The 19,277-nt window shown below is 44.7% G+C and overlaps 1 long non-coding RNA gene across 1 annotated transcript; it reads right to left on the bottom strand.

Moving 5' to 3' along the window:
• Positions 1-10,813: 10,813 nt before the first annotated feature.
• LOC118397846 (uncharacterized) lies at positions 10,814-11,987 on the bottom strand. The gene is made up of 2 exons (XR_004828521.2): positions 11,853-11,987; positions 10,814-11,780 (listed from the first exon to the last, which is right to left on the bottom strand). It is a non-coding gene; the product is annotated as an uncharacterized LOC118397846 (long non-coding RNA).
• Between the last annotated feature and the right edge of the window lie 7,290 nt (positions 11,988-19,277).

Genomic DNA, 19,277 nt, shown 5'->3' with positions numbered 1-19,277 from the left:
GGATTCAGAGCTATCTATCGAATTAATTGAAGTCGGGGGGGGGGGGTTCTTTAATGAAAGCTTCTCTAATATCCAACTGACTGGAGTGTTTACGGACATATTCAATCTCTCCCTATCCCAGTCTGTTGTCCCCACATGCTTCAAGATGTCCAACATTGTTCATGTACCCAAGAAAGCTAAGGTAACTGAACTAAATGACTACTAAATGACTATCGGTCCATAGCACTCACTTCTGTCATCATGAAATGCTTTGAGAGACTAGTCAAGGATCATATTACCTCTATCTTAACTATCACCCTAGACCCACTTCATTTGATTACAGCCCCAATAGATACAAAGCCGTTGCAATCGCCATCGCACTGCACACTGCCCTATCCCATCTGGACAAGAGGAATACCTATGAAGAATGCTGTTCATTGACTATAGCTCAGCATTCAACACTATAGCACACTCAAAAGCTCATCACTAAGCTCGGGGCTCTGGGTCTGAACCCCGCCCTGTGCAACTGGGTCCTGGACTTCCTTACGGGCCGCACCACGTGGTGAAGGTAGGAAACAACACCTCCACTTCGGTGATCCTCAACACAGGGGCCCCATAAGGGTGCGTGCTCAGCCCCCTCCTGTACACGTCAGGTACATCTCCAACTCAATCATCAAGTTTGCAGACAGCACAACAGTAGTAAGCCTGATTACCAACAATGACGAGACAGCCTACAGGGAGGAGGTGAGGGCCCTGGGAGAGTGGTGCCAGGAAAATAACCTCTAACTCAGCATCAACAAAGGAGTTGATTGTGGAAACAGCAGAGGGAGCGCCACCCTATCCACATCGACGGGACCGCAGTGGAGAAGGTGGAAAGCTTCAAATTCCTCGGCATACACATCACTGACAAATTAATATGGTCCACTCACACAGACAGCGTGGTGAAGAATGTGCAACAGCGCCTCTTCAACCTCAGGATGCTGAAGAAATTTGGCTTGGCACCTAAAACCCTCACAAACTTTTACAGATGCACAATTGAGAGCATCCTGTCAGGCTGTATCACTGCCTGGTACAGTAACTGCACCGCCCGCAACCGCAGGGCTCTCCAGAGGGTGGTGCTGTCTCCCCAACGCATCACCGGGGGCAAATGACCTGCCCTCCAGGACACCTACAGCACCCGGTGTCACAGAAAGGCTGAAAAGATCATCAAGGACAACAACCACCCAAGCCACTGCCTGTTCACCCGCTATCATCCAGAAGGCAAGGTCAGTACAGGAGCATCAAAGCTGGGACCATCAAAGCTGGGACCGAGAGACTGAATAACAGCTTCTATCTCAAGGCCATCAGACTGTTAAATAGCCATCACTGGCACCTTAGAGGCTGCTGCCCTATATACATAGACTTGAAATCATTGGCCACTTTAATAATGTTTACATATTTTACTTTACTTGTAGAGCCTTTTGCAGCATTTACAGCTGTAAGTCTCTTGGGGTATGTCTCTATCAGCTTGGCAGATCTAGCCACTGGGATGTTTGCCCGTTCTTCAAGGCAAAACTGCTCCAGCTCCTTCAAGTTGGATGGGTTCCGCTGATGTACAGCAATCTTTAAGTTATACCACAGATTCTCAATTGGATTGAGGTCTGGGCTTTGACTAGACCATTCCAAGACATTTAAATGCTTAAACCACTCGAGTGTTGCTTTAGCAGTATGATTAGGATCATTGACCTGATGGAAGGTGAACCTATGTCCCATCTAGAAGAAAAATAAAAGCACACCTATTTAGGCAAGGTGCTGGCTAGCGGAGTAGAAACCTTGAAAATAAAAGAGAGCCGCGCACTCCAGGAGCTCAGATGCAAAAATGTAATTACCAACGTTTCGACAGCCAAGCTGTCTTCATCAGAGTATAATCTCTGTCCCAGTCTCAAATCTCCGGAAGAAAGAATTTCCCTGTATTTAGGGCCATCCATCATTCCTTCAATTCTGCCCAGTTTCCCAGTCCCTGCCGATGAAAAACGATGGGATGGTGTTCTCAGAGTGATGGGTTTGTGCCAGACATAGCGTTTTCCTTGATGACCAATGACCAAAAAGCTGACCAGAGTACCTTCTTCCATATGTTTGGGGAGTCTCCCACATACCTTTTGGTGAACACCAAACATGTTTGCTTATTTTTTTCTGGACACTCTTACGTAAAGCCCAGCTCTGTGGAGTGTACGGCTTAAAGTGGTCCTATGGACAGATACTCCAATCGCCGCTGTGGAGCTTTGCAGCTCATTCAGGGTTATCTTTGGTCTATTTGTTGCCTCTCTGATTAATACCCTCCTTGCCTGGTCAGTGAGTTTTGATGGGCGGGCCTCTTTTGGCAGGTTTGTTGTGGTACCATATTCTTTCCATTTTTTTATAATGGATTTAATGGTGCTCCGTGGGATGTTCAAAGTTTCTGATATTTTTTTATAACCCAACCCTGATCTGTACTTCTCCACAACGCTGTCCCTGACCTGTTTGGAGAACTCCTTGGTCTTCATGGTGCCGCTTGCTTAGTGGTGTTGCAGACTCTGGGGCCTTTCAGAACAGGTGTGTATATACACTGAGATCATGTGACACATAGATTGCACACAGGTGGACTTTATTTAACTAATAATGTGACTTCTGAAGGTAATTGGTGGCACCAGATCTTATTTAGAGGCTTCATAGCAAAGGTGGTGAATACAGTTTTTCTGTTATATTTTTCATTTCACTTCACCAATTTGGACAAGTCCATCACATGAAATCCAAAATAAAAAACACAATTTAAATTACAGGTTGTAATGCAACAAAATACATTTGCAAGGCACTGTAATCTGTCTAGTTGTAATATACCTTAATATACCCTACCTTATTATGATATACCTGTCGTAATATACCTTAATATACCGTACCTTATTATGATATACCTGTCGTAATATACCTTAATGTACCTTACCTTATTATGATATACCTGTCGTAATATACCTTAATGTACCTTACCTTATTATGATATACCTGTCGTAAAAATAGTCTGTCCTCGGTTGCAATACTCACTACCGAGTTCCAAACTGCCTCTGAAACAATGTCAGCACAATACATTTTCGTCAGGAGCTTCATGAAATGGGTTTCCATTGCGGAGCAGCCGCACACAAGCCTAATATCACCATGCGCAATGCCAAGCGTCGGCTGGAGAGGTGTAAAGCTCACCACCGTTGGACTCCGGAGCAGCGGAAATGCGTTCTCTGGAGTGATGAATCACGCTTCCCCATCTGGCAGTCCGACGGACGAATCTGGGTTTGGCGGATGCCAGGAGAACCCTACGTGCTCCAAAGCATAGAGCCAACTGGGTTTGGTGGAGGAGGAACAATGACCTGGGGCTATTTTTCATGGTTCGGGCCTCTTTGTTCCAATGAAGGGAAATCTTAATGCTACAGTATACAATGTCATTCTAGACGATTCTGAGCAAGACCTGCGAGCCAGGCCTAATCGCCCAACATCAGTGCCCGACCTCACTAATGCTGTTGTGGCTGAATGGAAGCAAGTTCCCACAGGAATGTTCCTAGTTCATCTAGTGGAAAGCCTTCCTAGAAGAGTTGTGGCTGTTATAGCAGCAAAGGGGGGGACCAACTCCATAATAATGCCCATGATTTTAAAATGAGATGTGTCCATGTCGTGTAGATAACCTTGTCAAAGTAGTTGGTATATACTGCCACCCAGAGGAACGAGGGGGTAATGACAATAATCAGGGCATGGACAGTAACAAGGAAAGGTTGGAGAGATTCCCTGGACTACGGTACCTTACTGATGAGGACACTGTCCCCTGGACTACGGTACCTTACTGATGAGGACACTGTCCCCTGGACTACGGTACCTTACTGATGAGGACACTGTCCCCTGGACAACTGTACCTTACTGATGAGAAACTTTGGACACACCTGCTCATTCAAGGGTTTTTATTTATTTTTACAATTTTCTACATTGTAGAATAATAGTGAAGATGTCAAAACTATGAAATAACACATATGGAATCCCGAGGTACCCAAAAAAGTGTTAAACAAATCAAAATATATTTTATATTTGAAATTCTTCAAAGTGGCCACCCTTTGCCTTGATGAGCTTTGCACACTCTTGGCATTCTCTCAACCAGCTTCACCTGCAATGCTTTTCCAACAGTCTTGAAGGAGTTCCCACATATTCTGAGCACTTGTTGGCTGTTTTTCCTTCAATCTGCGGTCCAACTCATCCCAAACCATCTCAATTGGGTTGAGACCAGGTCATCTGATGCAGCACTCCATCACTCTCCTTCTTGGTGAAATAGCCCTTACACAGCCTGGAGGTGTGTTTTGGATCATTGTCCTGTTGAAAAACAAATTATAGGGGAATAAGCACAAACCAGATGGGATGGCGTATCGCTGCAGAATGCCGTGGTAGCCATGCTGGTTAAGTGTGCCTTGAATTGTATTGCTAATTGCACTCTCCCTCAACTTGAGACATGTGTGGCATTGTGTTGTGTGACAAAACTGCTCATTTTAGAGTGGCCTTTTATTGTCCCCAGCACAAGGCGCACCTGTGTAATGATCATGCTGTTTAAATCAGCTTCTTAATATGCCACACCTGCCAGGTGGATTGGATTATATTGGCAAAGGAGAAATGCTCACTAACAGGGATGTAAACAAATGTGTGCAGCAAATTTCAAAGAAATTAGCTTTATGTGCGTATGGAACATTTCTGGGATATTTTATTTCCGCTCATTAAACATGGGACAAACACTTAACATGTTGCGTTTATATTTTTGTTTAGTTTAGTATGATATGTTACGTTTTGTATTTATTTAATATGTTACGAATTACAATACGTTTTATATGAATTCCATCTAGCTGGCTAGGTGTTAGGGGGAAGTTTAAAAGTTAGGTTAAAGGGTTAGGTGAAGGGTTAGGGTTAAGTTTAGGAGCTAGGTTAAAGGGTTAGGTTTAGGTGAAGGGTTTACATTTACATGACATTTAAGTCATTTAGCAGACGCTCTTATCCAGAGCGACTTACAAATTGGTGCATTCACCTTATGACATCCAGTGGAACAGTCACTTTACAATAGTGCATCTAAATCTTAAAGGGGGGGGGGAGAAGGATTACTTATCCTATCCTAGGTATTCCTTAAAGAGGTGGGGTTTCAGGTGTCTCCGGAAGGTGGTGATTGACTCTGCTGTCCTGACGTCGTGAGGGAATTTGTTCCACCATTGGGGGGCCAGAGCAGCGAACAGTTTTGACTGGGCTGAGCGGGAACTGTACTTCCTCAGTGGTAGGGGGGCGAGCAGGCCAGAGGTGGATGAACGCAGTGCCCTTGTTTGGGTGTAGGGCCTGATCAGAGCCTGGAGGTACTGAGGTGCACGTTCCCCTCACAGCTCCGTGAGGCAAGCACCATGGTCTTTAGCGGATGAGGACACTGTCCCCTGGAAGCCAGTGGAGAGAGCGGAGGAGCGGGGTGACGTGAGAGAACTTGGGAAGGTTGAACACCAGACGGGCTGCGGCGTTCTGGATGAGTTGAGGGGTTTAATGGCACAGGCTGGAGCCCAGCCAACATGAGTTGCAGTAATCCAGACGGGGGAGATGACAAGTGCCTGGATTAGGACCTGCGCCGCTTCCTGTGTGAGGCAGGGTCGTACTCTGCTGATGTTGTAGAGCATGAACCTACAGGAACGGGCCACCGCCTTGATGTTAGCTTTGAGAACGACAGGGTGTTGTCCAGGATCACGCCAAGGTTCTTAGCGGTTCTGGGAGGAGGACACAATGGAGTTGTTTTCCGTGATCAGATCTGGAACGGGCAGTCCTTCCCTGGGAGGAAGAGCAGCTCCGTCTTGCCGAGGTTCAGACCAGGTGGTGATCCGTCATCCACACTGATATGTCTGCCAGACATGCAGAGATGCGTTTCGCCACCTGGAAAATCAGAAGGGGAAAGGAGCACAAACCAGATTAATTGTGTGTCGTCTGCATAGCAATGATAGGAGAGACCATGTGAGGTTATGACAGAGCCAAGTGACTTGGTGTATAGCGAGAATAGGAGAGGGCCTAGAACAGAGCCCTGGGGACACCAGTGGTGACAAAACTGCTCGTTTTAGAGGAGACAGATTCTCGCCACGCCACCTGGTAGGAGCGACCTGTCAGGTGCTGACGCAATCCAAGCGTTCGCCGGAGATGCCCAACTCGGAGAGGGTGGAGAGGAGGATCTGATGGTTCACAGTATCGAAGGCAGCCGATAGGTCTAGAAAGATGAGAGCAGAGGGAGAGAGTTAGCTTTATTTGCGGTGCGGATTTTATTTCCGCTGATACAGAGAAGAACAGTCTCAGTTGAATGACTAGTCTTGAAACCTGACGTTTTGATTTGGATCAAGAAGGTCATTCTGAGAGAGATAGAATTCGGGAGAGCTGGCCAAGGACGGCACGTTCAAGAGTTTTGGAGAGAAAAGAAAGAAGGGATACTGGTCTGTAGTTGTTGACATCGGAGGGATCGAGTGTAGGTTTTTTCAGAAGGGTGCAACTCTCGCTCTCTTGAAGACGGAAGGACGTTAGCCAGCGGTCAGGGATGAGTTGATGAGCGAGGTGAGGTAGGGAGAAGGTCTCCGGAAATGGTCTGGAGAAGAGAAGGAGGGGATAGGGTCAAGCGGGCAGGTTGTTGGGCGGCCGACCGTCACAAGGCGAGATTTCATCTGGAGAGAGAGGGGAGAAAGAGGTCAGGCAAGGGTAGGGCAGTGTGAGCAGAACCAGCGGTTAGGTTTGACTTAAGCAAACGAGGATCGGATGTAGGTCGACCTTCTTTTCAAAATGGTTGACGAAGTCATCTGCAGAGAGGGAGGAGGGTTAGGGGGTGAGGGAGGATTCAGGAGGGAGGAGAAGGTGGCAAAGAGCTTCCTAGGGTTAGAGGCAGATGCTTGGAATTTAGAGTGGTAGAAAATGGCTTTAGCAGCAGAGACAGAGGAGGAAAATGTAGAGAGGAGGGAGTGAAAGGATGCCAGGTCCGCAGGGAGGCGAGTTTTAGGGTTAGGGTTAAGTTTAGGAGTTAGGTTAAAGGGTGCAGGTTAGGTGAAGGGTTAAGCTTAGGAGTTAGGTTAAAGGGTGCAGGTTAGGTGAAGGGTTAAGCTTAGGAGTTAGGTTAAAGGGTTAGGTTTAGGTGAAGGGTTAGGGTTAAGTTTAGGAGTTAGGTTAAAGGGTTAGGTTTAGGAGTTAGGTTAAAGGGTGCAGGTTAGGTGAAGGGTTAGGGTTAAGTTTAGGAGTTAGGTTAAAGGGTGCAGGTTAGGTGAAGGGTTAGGGTTAAGTTTAGGAGTTAGGTTAAAGGTTAGGTGAAGGGTTAGGTTAGGGTTAGGGTTAGGAGTTAGGTTAAAGGGTTAGGTTTAGGTGAAGGGTTAGGGTTAAGTTTAGGAGTTAGGTTAAAGGGTTAGGTTTAGGTGAAGGGTTAAGTTTAGGAGTTAGGTTAAAGGGTTAGGTTTAGGTGAAGGGTTAAAGGCTTAGGAGTTAGGTTAAAGGGTTAGGTTTAGGTGAAGGGTTAGGGTTAAGTTTAGGAGTTAGGTTAAAGGGTTAGGTTTAGGAGTTAGGTGAAGGGTTAAGCTTAGGAGTTAGGTTAAAGGGTTAGGTTTAGGAGTTAGGTGAAGGGTTAGGGTTAAGCTTAGGAGTTAGGTTAAAGGGTTAGGTTTAGGTGAAGGGTTAGGGTTAAGTTTAGGAGTTAGGTTAAAGGGTTAGGTTTAGGAGTTAGGTTAAAGGGTGCAGGTTTAGGTGAAATACATGTCTTCAAACATGAAAGGCAGTCGGGAGTAGGCAAGGTCAGGTGGAACCATTCTAGCCAATGAGAGGGCAGATACGCATATGAACAACTGTAACAAAGTAAAAATGGTCTATATCATGATAACAAACATTTGACTTTTGGTCTTAATTTAAAGTTAGGGTTAGACATATGATTAGCAGTGTGGTTAAGGTTAGGTTTAAAATCACATTTTATTAAGAGAAATTGTAGAAATAGGCGGGGTTTTATGACTTTGTGGCTGTGGTAACTAGTGACGACCAGTCACAACTCCGCTATAAAGTGTTTATTCTCAAAATCGCCGGGATGTCACGTGTCCTACTTATATTAAGTACACTCATAACCTAATCATTATGAAACTTCTATTCGATCAAATGATCCACACTTAGCAAATAAGCCATTACATTTTTTGTTAACCAAAACATTTTCAGAAAAACGCCACCTGCTGGTAAATGCAGATTTTAGGCCCAGTTATCCCTCTCGCTTCGTCTCTTCCTCCCCATCACCACCTTCTCTGCTAAGTTAGGTAGCCCCGCTCTCTCATTATCATATTGGCCAACAAAGCTGTAGCTGAAAACATTACTAACTGTAAACAAATTCAAGGAAGCGTACAGTATTATATAGAGCCCTTATTGCATGGAACTTCCTTCTATCTCATATTGTTCAAATAAACAGCAAACCTGGTTTCAAAAAGCAGATAAAGCAACCTCTCCCCTATTTGACCTAGATAGTGTGTGTGTGTGTATGCATTGATATGTAGGCTATGTGTGCCTTTTTAAAAATGTATGTAGTTCTGTCTTTGAGCTGTTCTTGTCTATTGACAATTTACAATATATCCCATATCCAACACCTTGGAATAGAGGGGGAGGTTAATCACAGGATCAATCTGAAGGAATGCATAGACAAAATGAAAAAAAAAAAAATGAATCAACCAAAAGCAATGTCATTCTCTTGTTCAGCGACACTTGCTAGAAAACTTTAATGAGGAAGCCTTCCTTCATGAACTGGCCTCTGAAAAAATGGTATAGAATCAGCTTGATCCCCTCTGTCGAAGACGTTTGGACCTTCTTTGATAGTTTCAGTGGTATTGTTAACAAACACGCCCCCATAAAGAAAATGAGAATTAAAAACAGGTTCAGCACCTGGTTCGACCGGGATCTTGCAGAGTTACTCCACCTCAAGAATTGCATTTGGCGAAAGGCTCGGCACACGCATACTCTGGCTGACTGGCTATCATTCAGGCCAATGATAAATCAGTGTACTCAGGCTATCCGGAAGGCCAAAGTTAGTTACTTTAAGAAGCAGTTCTCTCTGTGTCTAACCTCAAGAAGTTCTGGAAAACAGTTAAAGACCTGGAGAATAAACCCTCTTCCTCACAGCTGCCCATGTCCCTTAAAGTTTATGTGGTTGATACTGACAATAAGTACTTGGCTGAACTCTTTAATTACCAGTTCACCACTGCAGCTACAATGCTGTGCCATGAGTTTCTGCCTTGCTATGTTGTGTCCTATATTTATATTACATTTTATATCCAAGGCCCCCGTCCCCGCAGGAGGCTGTTTGCCTTTTGGTAGGCCGTCGTTGTAAATAAGAATTTGTTAACGGACTTGCCTAGTTAAATAAAAATGTTAAATATTTTTATAAAAATAAATATTTTGAAAACTTCTGCATGTGAACACAATTTTATCTTAACTTTGATGGGCCGATCAGGCTTGTACACAGATGTCTTGAGAAAGGCTTATTTAGTTAGTAAATAATGAAGCCTTGCACGAGTCGTTGCTTGTGAGCTGGAAGGCTTTACACCACCTACTTACCTTGTGAACCTGACCCTAGACCAAGCCGGGCATGGACCAAGACCAGCAGCAGGAGACAGGCACCAAGGGACATAGTGATGGTGGTGGGGAGTTTGATGGTATCATTAACTTAATATCTATAGTTTTTGGGGGACTTGGCATTTTTGTATAAAGAGTTAAGGCGAATAAAATCACCTTATTTTTGCTTTCTTAACCTGTAAAAATCTTTGAACCATGATTATTACAGTTGAATTTAATGTTGTTTAAAGATCTTTTTAAAAATGTATTTTACTTTTATTTAACTAGGCAAGTCGGTTAAGAACAAATTCTTATTTTCAATGACGGCCTAGGAACAGTGGGTTAACTGCCTTGTTCAGGGGGCAGAACGACAGATTTTTACCTTGTCAGCTCAGGGATTTGAACTTGCAACCTTTCGGTAACTAGTCCAACGCTCTAACCACTAGGCTACCCTGACGCCCCTTTTTTAATAGCTTCGGGAGAAACAAATAGTCGCAGGCGTCGCATTGATATCATTTTATTATTATTGTGTGTCTGTGTACATACAGTTGAAGTCGGTAGTTTACATACATTTAGGTTGGAGTCATTAAAACTCGTTTTTCAACCACTCCACAAATTTCTTGTTAACAAACTATAGTTTTGGCAAGTCGGTTAGGACATCTACTTTGTGCATGACAAGTAATTTTTCCAACAGTTGTTTACAGATTATTTTCACTGTATCACAATTCCAGTGGGTCAGAAGTTGACGGTGCCTTTAAACAGCTGGGAATATTCCAGAAAATGTTATGTCTTTAGAAGCTTCTGACAGCAACGAGGCTTACAAACCTGACTCAGTTACACCAGCTCTGTCAGGAGGAATGAGACACAATTCTCCCAACGTATTGTGGGAAGCTTGTGGAAGGCTACCCAAAACATTTGACCCAAGTGAAACAATTTACAGGCAATGCTACTAAATATTAATTGAGTGTATGTAAACTTGACGCACTGGGAATGTGATGAAAGAAATAAAAGCTGAAATAATAATCAATCATTCTCTCTACTATTATTCTGACATTTCACATTCTTAAAATAAAGTGGTGATCCTAACTGACCTAAAACAGGGAATTTATACTAGGATTAAATTTCAGGAATTGTGAAAAACTGAGTTTAAATGTATTTGGCTAAGGTGTATGTAAACGTCTGACTTTAACTGTGTACACACACAAATTCCAACAAAGAAAACAGTAGAAAACACTTCATACACTACATTTTAATGACAGAACAGTCGGTCCCCCCAAAAAATACAGAAACAAAAAAAAGGCACAAAATTCTTTAACGGCCAAAACAGTAATTCAAAAGACTATCGGAGATGATCGACTGAAATAAAAACAGCATTCAGTCTTGGACTTGTCATTTCAGAGAGCTATATTAACAGTTTGAATTTAAATGTAGTTGATTCTATTTACTGGGGACAGGAGACATGGCGGGAACTGTAGATATAAGTCTGAACCTGGACTCTGACAAACACCACCCTTCAGGGGCGGACTGGGACCAGAATTCAGCCCTGGCATTTAACATACTGGCCCATTAATTCCTTGAAGCTTCCACACAGGTAATTGTTTTTGCTTTAGCACCCGTTATGATTATTCTACGATATACCCCAATTTAGCCAGGCCACCTGGGCTAAAGACGGACGAGCCCATCTTGGCCTGAATCGCTCTATTGCCAGTCCGCCTCTGACCCCCTTGCACTTGGCTAAACACATGGGAGGACAAGGAGAGGAAGCAGAGGTTACTTTCACGTGTCCGACTTACTATTATGAGTTTGTGTGATTGGACAACCATTTTTATTCTATTTTACATTTTGTACATTTTGTACATACCTATTTGGCCTTGACCTGAAATTGAATCCCCATTAACTTGAAAGCCGGAACATTCTAGCATCCAGGACCTGTACCACAGCACCGCCTTCAGGTTGGGAGGTTCTACTACAGGAGAGTAGCCTTAATAAAAAGGACAGTTCACCTGCAATAGAGGACTGCTTTGCTATTACACAACACAATCTTGTCGTCTCCATGTGTGAGATTGGTTTTCATACCATGCATACTGCATTACCTCTCGTATCAGACATGACTGTGCATACTGCATTACCTCTACTATCAGACATAACCGTGCATACTGCATTACCTCTACTATCAGACATAACTGTGCATACTGCATTACCTCTACTATCAGACATAACCGTGCATACTGCATTACCTCTACTATCAGACATAACTGTGCATACTGCATTACCTATACTATCAGATATAACCAACAGTGGAATAAGAAAAACTACTTAAACAAAATGAAAACTAAATAAGCATTGATCCCCCATGCATCCCGCAAAGGCATTTAACATTTACGATAGCAAATTTCAACTTACAACCCCCCCCAAGGTGTTTTTGTCTTTTGAGCTTCGAGTTATGAAATCTATGCAGCCAACTCGGTCACTTTTTATATCTACTGTTAAACAGGCCTCCTGGGCCATATACAGCATTCCTCACTGAGTTCCTATCAGACCTTGTAGTCATTGGCAGGTAATATTCACATTTTTGGTAACTTTAATATTCACATGGGAAAGTCCACAGACCCAACATGTCTCTGGACCCACTCACTGTCACAGTCATACTCTGGACCGAGTTTTGTCCCGTGGAATAAATGTTGTGGATCTTAATGTTTTTCCTCATAATCCTGGACTATCGGACCACCATTTTATTACGTTTGCAATCGTAACAAATAATCTGCTCAGACCCCAACCAAGGATCATCAAAAGCTGTGCTATGGTAAGGACCCTCCATGCTCTCTCTAATTCTCTCTTTCTCTCTCTTGGAGGACCTGAGCCCTAGGACCATGCCTCAGGACTAACTGGCATGATGACTCCTTGCTGTCCCCAGTCCACCTGGTCGTGCTGCTGCTCCAGTTTCAACTGATCTGCCTGCGGCTATAGAACCCTGACCTGTTCACCGGACGTGCTACCTGTCCCAGAACTGCTGTTTTCAACTCTCTAGAGACAGCAGGAGCTATAGAGATACTCTAAATGCTCGGCTATGAAAAGCCAACTGACATTTACTCCTGAAGTGCTGACCTGTGTCACCCTGGACAACCAGTGTGATTATTATTATTTGACCCTGCTGGTCAAATTTGAACATTTTGGCCATGTTGTTATAATCTCCACCCGGCCCAGCCAGAAAAGCACTGCCACCCCTCAGAGCCTGGTTCCTCTCTCTAGGTTTCTCCTAGCCACCGTGCTTCTACACCTGCATTGCTTGCTGTTTGGGGATTTAGGCTGGGTTTCTGTACAGCCCTTTGAGATATCAGCCGATGTAAATGTAAGAAGGGCTATATAAATACATTTGAAATTTGATTGATTTCACAATAAAAGCGTAATTTCCCAACATACAGTAATTTTACACTAAGAATATAAAAAGATAAATAATATAAATACATTTGCCTTTTTTTAGTCTCTTCTTGAACCGGTTTCTTTAGTGGAGAACAGTGTCGTTCCGCCCCTGGTCCTAGGCCGCCATTGAAAATAAGAATTTGTTCTTAACTGACTTGCCTAGTTAAATAAAGGTAAAATAAAAATATACAGCTGAAATCTCTCCCAAAGGAGCTTCTACAAAGTATTGACTAAAGGGGTGTGAATACTTACGTAAATGAGATATTTCAGTATTTAATTTTCAATCAAATGTGCAAACATTTATAACAACATGTTTTCACTTTGTCATTATTGGGTAATGTGTGTAGATGGGGAAAAAAACAAGATATTTCATACATTTTGTTGAATAAGGCTGACCAAAATGAATGTCACCCTGGAAAACTTTCTGAAGGCCCTGTACATTAGTATATTACGTTGTGTCTACAGTGCTTTCTGAGGCCCTGTACATCACAGAGTAAGTGTATACGGAGACGTGTCACAGTGCTTTGAACATCACAGAGTAATGTTCTGTGTCTAAGTGCTTTCTCCACCCGTACATCACAGTAAGTAGTATACGGAGACGTTGTGTCTACAGTGCTTTCTGAAGGCCCTGTACATCACAGAGTAAGTAGCGGAGACTTGTGTCTACAGTGCTTTCTGAAGGCCCTAGGTTTCTACAGTGCCAGGCCCTGTACATCACAGAGTAAGTACCTGCATTGTGTTGCTGTTTGGGGACATTTAGGCTACGGGACGTTGTGTTTCAGTGCTTTCTGAAGGCCCCTACATTGAGATACGTTGTGTCTACAGTGCTTTAAGAAGGCCCTATATAAATACAGTTTACATCACATTAGATTGATTTCACAATGAAGGCCCTGTACATTTCAGAGTAAGTACATACGGAGATTGTTACACTGAAGGCCCTGTACATCACAGATAAATAATATACGGAGACGTTGTGTCTACAGTGCTTTCTGAAGGCCCTGTACACCACAGAGTAAGTAGTATACAGAGACGTTGTGTCTACAGTGCTTTCTGAAGGCCCTGTACATCACAGAGTAAGTAGTAACGGAGACGTTGTGTCTACAGTGCTTTCTGAAGGCCCTGTACATCACAGAGTAAGTAGTATACGGAGCCGTTGGTCCTAGGCCCTGTACATCATTGAGTAAGTAGTAACGGAACGTTGTGTCTAAGTGCTTTCTAGTTAAATCACAGGTAAAATACGGAAAATCTACAGTGAAATCTCTCCCATCAAGGTAAGTTCTACAAAGTATTGTCTACAGGGTCTGAATACACCACAGAGTAAATGAGATATTTCAGTATTTAATTTTCATCAAATGTGCAAAGTATTTATACAACGTTGTGTCTACAGTGCTTTCTGAAGGCCCTGTACACCACAGAGTAAGTAGTATATGGAGACACTTTGTGTCTACAGTGCTTTCTGAAGGCCCTGTACATCACAAAAGTAGTATATGGATACGTTGTGTCTACATTTTGCCCTGTAATCACAGAGTAAGTAGTAACGGAACGTTGTGTCAAAAGGCCCTGTACATCACAGAGTAAGTAGTATACGGAGACGTTGTGTCTACAGTGCTTTCTGAAGGCCCTGTACATCACAGAGTAAGTAGTATACGGAGACGTTGTGTCTACAGTGCTTTCTGAAGGCCCCGTACATCACAGAGTAAGTAGTATACGGAGACGTTGTGTCTACAGTGCTTTCTGAAGGCCCTGTACATCACAGAGTAAGTAGTATACGGAGACGTTGTGTCTACAGTGCTTTCTGAAGGCCCTGTACACCACAGAGTAAGTAGTATATGGAGACGTTGTGTCTACAGTGCTTTCTGAAGGCCCTGTACATCACAGAGTAAGTAGTATATGGAGACGTTGTGTCTACAGTGCTTTCTGAAGGCCCCGTACATCACAGAGTAAGTAGTATACGGAGACGTTGTGTCTACAGTGCTTTCTGAAGGCCCTGTACATCACAGAGTAAGTACGGAGACGTTGTGTCTACAGTGCTTTCTGAAGGCCCTGTACATCACAGAGTAAGTAGAATACGGAGACGTTGTGTCTACAGTGCTTTCTGAAGGCCCTGTACATCACAGAGTAAGTAGTATACGGAGACGTTGTGTCTACAGTGCTTTCTGAAGGCCCCGTACATCACAGAGTAAGTAGTATACGGAGACGTTGTGTCTACAGTGCTTTCTGAAGGCCCTGTACATCACAGAGTAAGTAGTATACGGAGACGTTGTGTCTACAGTGCTTTCTGAAGGCCCCTGTACATCACAGAGTAAGTAGTATATGGAGACGTTGTGTCTACAGTGCTTTCTGAAGGCCCGTTGTGTACATCACAAGAGTAGTAGTACATGGAGACGTTGTGTCTACAGTGCTTTCTGAAGGCCCTGTACATCACAGAGTAAGTAGTATGGAGACGTTGTGTCTACAGTGCTTTCTGAAGGCCCTGTACATCACAGAGTAAGTAGTATACGGAGACGTTGTGTCTACAGTGCTTTCTGAAGGCCCTGTACATCACAGAGTAAGTAGTATATGGAGACGTTGTGTCTACAGTGCTTTCTGAAGGCCCTGTACACCACAGAGTAAGTAGTATATGGAGACGTTGTGTCTACAGTGCTTTCTGAAGGCCCCGTACATCACAGAGTAAATAGTGTACGGAGACGTTGTGTCTACAGTGCTTTCTGAAAGTATTCAAGTGTTTGTATATACAGCGTAGTTTGAAAGAGAGCAGAGTTGAGGACAATAGGAACGTGGACTTGACTTGAGCTTTGAACAACTTTTAAGAGACGATTTTTACATGTTATCAATATTTATTTCCTGTCAATGTCGGAGTCTAAACTATAGCCATACATTTTCATGGAAAGACCAACACACCGTGCTTCTCTGCCCAATAGATACTTTGCATTCAGAAAGTATTCAGACCCCTTGACTTTTCCCTCATTTTGTTACATTTACAGCCTTATTCTGAAATGGATTAAATAGTTCTCTCCTCATCAATCTACACACAATACCCCATAATGACATCACAAAACCCCATAATGACATCACAATACCCCATAATGACATCACAAAAGGTTTAGACATACCTTATTTACATAAGTATTCAGACTCTTTGCTATGAGACTCGAAATTGACCTCATGTGCATCTTGTTTCCATTGATCATCCTTGAGATGTTTCTACAACTTGATTGGAGTCCACCTGTGGTAAATTCAATTGATTGGACATGATTTGGAAAGGCACACACCTGTCTATATAAGGTCCCACAGTTGACAGTGCATGTCAGAGCATAAGCAAGCTCTTAGGTCGAAGGAATTGTTCGTAGAGCTCTGAGACAGGATTGTGTCGAGGCACAGATCTGGGGAAGGTACTGAAATATTTCTGCAGCATTGAAGGTCCCCATGAACATAGTGGCCTCCATCATTCTTAAATGAAAGAAGTTTGTAACCACCAAGACTCTTCCTAGAGCTGGCCGCATGGCCAAACTGAGCAATCGGGGAAGAAGGGCCTTGATCAGGGAGGTGACCAAGAACCCGATGGTCACCCTGACAGAGCTCTAGAGTTCCTCTGTGAAGATGGGAGAACCTTCCAGAAGGACATCTCTGCAGCACCCCACCAAATCAGGCCTTTATGGTCGAGTGGCCAGACGGAAGCCACTCCTCAGTAAAAGGCACATGACAACAGCCCGCTTGGAGTTTGCCAAAAGGAACCTAAAGACTCTCAGACCATGAGAAACAAGATTCTTTGGTCTAATGAAACCAAGCTTGAAGTCTTCAGCCTGAATGCCAAGTGTCACGTCTGGAGGAAACCTGGCACCGTCCTTGCGAATTTTGACAGCGAGGAAATCTACTTCCAGTGCGTCCCCTGAGGGGGGGAGAAATGATTATTTTCTCCAGACAGTAGTTTAGAAAGTGGTGCTCATCCATTTCATATGACATGTTACGTCCTTCGATGAGGGCGAGTTACCCAAGAGCTTTGTACCGTCTGTCGACGCCGAGATCATCATTCGCACGTTGCCGTTAAAAAAGGACGCGATATTAGTGCTACCAAAAACTTCCAGGAAACTCACCCGCCGTTAGTTAATGTACTTTTGATCAAATGTAACCCTTAAATATTAGATTCACCAACACTAACACAGCTCTCAGGTCCGTTTGAAATTATATTATGTCAACAACAAAATAAATCAATGGGTGTATATCATTATTTAAGTCAGAAAATAAATTGACCAAATCACAGATTGTCCCTTTAATATCCACTGGCCTACAAGGCTAAACTGATCAGAAGTTAGCTGTGTCTCTCATTTGGCCTTGGGGGGGGGGTACTGTTGGCTTCCAGATCACTTTTTGACACATGCACTTAACCGTCCGCTGCAGAAAATGAACTTCTGTATTTCTGGTGGCCATTCCATTTAGAAAGAGCACAACGAACATGGGACAATTCATAATGTCAATGGTTTACCAACCGAACGTTAAGATTCCAGTAGGAATGAAAGCTGTAGACTACAGGATACATTGAACAGCCGGGAGCAGTCTTGTCCAAATCAGAACAGTCCAATCCACAGATGAGTAGTCAACTGACTGGTCTTTGGCAGGGTGATAAACTACATCCCTCCCTCTCTTCCAGCAGTGTTAGTAAGAGGCCACTGATGGGCTACCAATGCATTCCACAAGGAAATGGGTTCAGGGCAGCACACGATGAGTCAGTATGAGAACCATAGAAATGGTATCACTTCTATTCTAGAACAGACTTCTATTCTAGAACAGACTTCTATTCTAGAACGTTCTAGAACAGACTTCTATTCTATGTCTCTGATGAGAACAGATACCATATATACAGTACAGCAGGATTGAGGTATGTGGGTCTGGACTCAGAGAGGAGGAGTGGGAAGACGGTTTGACCAGGGCCCCAGGGCCAGTGGCACCATATCGGGGTGGAGGTCCAGAGAACCACTCAACTTTTTCACTCCGATGAGGACAAGACAGGGTACAGTTCACTGGGACCGTGGAGGGGCTGAGAACAAGGGGAAGGAGGGTACAGTTCACTGGGACCGTGGAGGAGCTGAGAACAAGGGGAAGGAGGGTACAGTTCACTGGGACCGTGGAGGGGCTGAGAACAAGGGGAAGGAGGGTACAGTTCACTGGGACCGTGGAGGGGCTGAGAACAAGGGGAAGGAGGGTACAGTTCACTGGGCCCGTGGAGGGGCTGAGAACAAGGGGAAGGAGGGTACAGTTCACTGGGACCGTGGAGGGGCTGAGAACAAGGGGAAGGAGGGTACAGTTCACTGGGACCGTGGAGGGGCTGAGAACAAGGGGAAGGAGGGTACAGTTCACTGGGACCGTGGAGGGGCTGAGAACAAGGGGAAGGAGGGTACAGTTCACTGGGACCGTGGAGGAGCTGAGAACAAGGGGAAGGAGGGTACAGTTCACTGGGACCGTGGAGGAGCTGAGAACAAGGGGAAGGAGGGTACAGTTCACTGGGACCGTGGAGGGGCTGAGAACAAGGGGAAGGAGGGTACAGTTCACTGGGACCGTGGAGGGGCTGAGAACAAGGGGAAGGAGGGTACAGTTCACTGGGGCCGTGGAGGGGCTGAGAACAAGGGGAAGGAGGGTACAGTTCACTGGGACCGTGGAGGGGCTGAGAACAAGGGGAAGGAGGGTACAGTTCACTGGGACCGTGGAGGGGCTGAGAACAAGGGGAAGGAGGGTACAGTTCACTGGGACCGTGGAGGAGCTGAGAACAAGGGGAAGGAGGGTACAGTTCACTGGGACCGTGGAGGAGCTGAGAACAAGGGGAAGGAGGGTACAGTTCACTGGGACCGTGGAGGAGCTGAGAACAAGGGGAAGGAGGGTACAGTTCACTGGGACCGTGGAGGGGCTGAGAACAAGGGGAAGGAGGGTACAGTTCACTGGGACCGTGGAGGGGCTGAGAACAAGGGGAAGGAGGGTACAGTTCACTGGGGCCGTGGAGGGGCTGAGAACAAGGGGAAGGAGGGTACAGTTCACTGGGGCCGTGGAGGGCTGAGAACAAGGGGAAGGAGGGTACAGTTCACTGGGACCGTGGAGGAGCTGAGAACAAGGGGAAGGAGGGTACAGTTCACTGGGACCGTGGACCGTGGGGGCTGAGAACAAGGGGAAGGAGGGTACAGTTCACTGGGACCGTGGAGGGGCTGAGAACAAGGGGAAGGAGGGTACAGTTCACTGGGACCGTGAGAACAAGGGGAAGGAGGGTACAGTTCACTGGGACTGGAGGGCTG

This window comes from Oncorhynchus keta, chromosome 19, assembly GCF_023373465.1.
Source record: "Oncorhynchus keta strain PuntledgeMale-10-30-2019 chromosome 19, Oket_V2, whole genome shotgun sequence".
NCBI lineage: Eukaryota > Metazoa > Chordata > Actinopteri > Salmoniformes > Salmonidae > Oncorhynchus > Oncorhynchus keta.
The sequence above is the reverse complement of the archived record's forward strand: the minus strand, read 5'-3'. Positions and strand labels throughout refer to the sequence as shown.